Source organism: Phoca vitulina, unplaced genomic scaffold, assembly GCF_004348235.1.
Source record: "Phoca vitulina isolate PV1807 unplaced genomic scaffold, GSC_HSeal_1.0 scaffold35, whole genome shotgun sequence".
In the NCBI taxonomy this organism is placed as follows: Eukaryota; Metazoa; Chordata; class Mammalia; order Carnivora; family Phocidae; genus Phoca; species Phoca vitulina.
In genome coordinates, this window is record NW_022589738.1 from 18,006,581 (window position 1) to 18,010,184 (window position 3,604).

The following is a 3,604-nucleotide window of genomic DNA, read 5'->3' on the forward strand; positions in this document are numbered from 1 at the left end:
GGGAACACAAGCAGGGGGAGTGGGAGAGGGAGAAGCAGGCTTCCCGCGGAGGAGAGAGCCCGATGTGGGGCTCGATCCCAGGACCCTGGGATCATGACCTGAGCCGAAGGCAGATGCTTAATGACTGAGCCACCCAGGCACCCCTGAGGTTAACATTTGAATCTGCAGACTGAGTACAAAAGATTGCCCTCCCTAACGTGAGTGGACCTCATTCAATCAGTTGAAGACCTGAATTGAACAAAAATGCCCAGTGAGAGGAAAGTCCACCTGCCTGACCCCTGAGCTGGGACATCAGTCTTCTCTTGCTCTCAGGGTGGAACTCAGACCATCAGCTCTCCTGGGTCTCTAGCTTACCAACTGCGGATCGTAGGACTTCTCAGCTTTTATGAGCATGTGAGCCAATTCCTTATAATAAATCTCTCAAGATATTTATGTATTCTATCATTCTCTATAGAAAGATATATACAAGAAATAGATATACAAAGATATAGATCTTTCGATAGAGAAAGAGATCTAGAGATCTAGATATCTATATAGAGAGATATAGACCTATAGATATCTATATAGAAATAGAAATATACAGACAGGGGCTCCTGGGTGGCTCAGTCGTTAAGCGTCTGCCTTCAGCTCAGGTCATGATCTCAGGGTCCTGGGATCGAGCCCCACTCGAGCTCTCTGCTCAGCAGGAAGCCTGCTTCTCCCTCTCCCACTCCCCCTGCTTGTGTTCCCTCTCTCGCTGTCTCTCTCTCTGTCAAATAAATAAATCTTTAAAAATAAAAAAAAAAGAAATACAAATTCTTTATAAAAAAAAGAAATATACAGACATATAGACATAGATATAGATCTTCTATTGATTCTGTTACTCCGGAGAACCCTGACTAATGCACTTACTTTAGAGCAATCTGGGTTCAACAGTGCCTTAAGATACAGCAAAGAACAGGCGTGTGACCCACTGGAAGTCAAGAAAATGTCTCGCAGTGCACAGCCCATAAAGGATAATCGTAAGGGACACTGACCTGCTCTGGCCCCAATCACAGCTATAACCACAAAGCAGGCTAGGCCCAAACCCATGCATGGGTCCCATGACTTTCAAGTCACTGCTCTGCCTTGGAAGTTGGAAGGGCCCCCCCTGGTCCCCATGAACCCTGAAACATCCTGTTGGCTATTTGGTACTCTTCCTGTTTGGAGTCCAACCCTCAGGAACAAATCCGGAATTGACGATTGTGAGGATTCTGAGGCTCTCTGCTTGGCGGAAGCCACAGAAATGGTCAAGGGGCCGAGCGGAAAAGTTCACCAGATACACCATCTAACTAAGCACTTCAGAGAAAAAGCCACAAGCCATGAAACAAAGAAAGAATGTATGTGGTTGGGAGCTAACCTAGTGAAAAGATCAGGGCCTTAAATGGAAAGCAAGAGATGGAGGGAAGACAAAATCCTCCAATATTGCTACTCCTGCCCATATGATCCTTGGGCCCAGTTATTTTTGTTTCTGTTGGGACCAGGCAGGTTGGTCCTCAAAGTACCTGGGCCTTGCTGGATACCTCAGGGGGCATTAGACTCACAATTGTACTTCATAGGTATTCTATCCCCATGATTTTTGTCTCATTCTCACCTTTAGATGCATCGATGAGATTTTATATCAGTTGGACAAATCCTCCCTGTTTCCAGTCAAGGCCCATATTTCTTAGCCTCTTATTTTTAAGGATGAAAGCATTTTTCCCCATCTACATCCTCGTTCATTTCTGAGGTGAAAAAGGCATCTGTAAATTTTGTCTGATAAATTTTCCATTCATTCTCCTCCTCTCCTTCAATATGCCAATCAAGCTGTCAGCTTGCTTTCTCTGCAGATTCATAACACTTCACCTCAGCCTCATTAACTGATTTGCCTTTTGTTTCACATGAAGAAAACTCATCTCAACACTTAAAACCCTGGGAGTTACAATTCAGAACTTTTTCAGCTGTCTTTCGGATTTTTAGCTCCCACTGCTTGTTCTTTATTTTCTGCCTTTCAGAGAGAAAATTTTCCTTTTTCTTGCCACCACCTTTCGTTGACCTCATCTTGAAACATGGAGTATGATTTTCACTCATATTTTAGCTTTTGTATGTGTCAACTTTTATAAATTTCAAAATGCAGTCAAACTTCACTCATTTGGACTCCATTTGGATTTCCGTGAGGATTAGGATGAAACCTAGCCCTTCTCCATTAAGGTAACAAATACACCCTAATAATGTTTTATTTATCTTTTTAAAAGATTTTATTTATTGATTTGGGAGAGAGAGCGAGAGAGAGAGAGAACATGAGCAGGGTGAGGGGCAGAGGAAGAAGCAGACTCCTCCCTGAGCAGGGAGCCCGATGCGGGGCTCGATCCTGGGACTCCAGGATCATGACCTGAGCCGAAGGCAGAAGCTTAACCGACTGAGCCACCAGGGCGCCCCTCTAATAATGTTTTATACACAAGCAATTGAAGATGTAATCCGTATCTTGAAGTTCTGCCTGAGCCAAGATTGCCCTAAAGTAGGACTGGCCTTAGAAGTAAACAGAATGAGGGCAAATCATTCTGAGAGCATTCATGCCTGCACATGACCTGTGTTGATGGTACTTGGTGAGCTCAGTTTAAGTTAATGTAGCCCCCTGATGGCTGTTTCTAAAACATAAAACTTTAGGTTGTAGCTAAGGATGCAGTTTTAGAGTCAGGCTGTCTAATTTGGAATCCTGGCTTCACCATGAACTTGCTCTATGATATAAGCCCAGTTACTTCTCGGGACCTCAATTTCTTATCTGTAAGACATGGGAAAATACAATAAATACATCTTAAAGTTGTCTGAAGATTAAGTGAGATACGGCATGTCAAAGACTCAGCACGTTGCCAGGAAGATGGCGCTCCCTTATAGGCAGCTGACTGAGGTTGTGTTCTCCTTGAAGTTGATCCTGGGACGAGGATTTGAGTGCAAGTAGTTTATCCGGGAGATGAGCCCAGGAAACACTGGCAAAGCAGTGTGGAAGTGAGATAAGGAAGGGAAGGGAAGGGAGCCAGTAAAGAGTGTAGTATCAAGTGGGTTATCACTATGGACAGCTGGGCTTCAGCCCCACTGGAGAACTCTGAAAGACTGTTGAGTACACATCTCAGACCTATGTCCATAGCCCCTGCCAAGGGGGTGGGGAGCTGGGGTCTTTATAGGTGAATTCTTTTTTTTTTTTTTTTTTAAGATTTTATTTATTTATTTGAGAGAGAGAAAGCATGAGAGGGGGGAGGGTCAGAGGGAGAAGCAGACTCCCTGCCGAGCAGGGAGCCCGATACGGGACTCGATCCTGGGACTCCAGGATCATGACCTGTGCTGAAGGCAGTCGCTTAACCAACTGAGCCACCCAGGCGCCCTTTATAGGTGAATTCTTGATGACTGTGCCAAGAGTACTGCTTCGTTCAAGGGAGACATTTGCTCTGCCATTGTAGATCTTACATTTTTAGTGCGACTATGCTTTTAACAAAATTATCTGGGTCTTACGAGTGAGGCTGTGGTCAATCAAGGGACAGTCATATGCCAGTGGATGCGATGTCAAGGTAGGAGGGCTTGACACTTGCATAGAGAATTGGAGCTGCTCAGA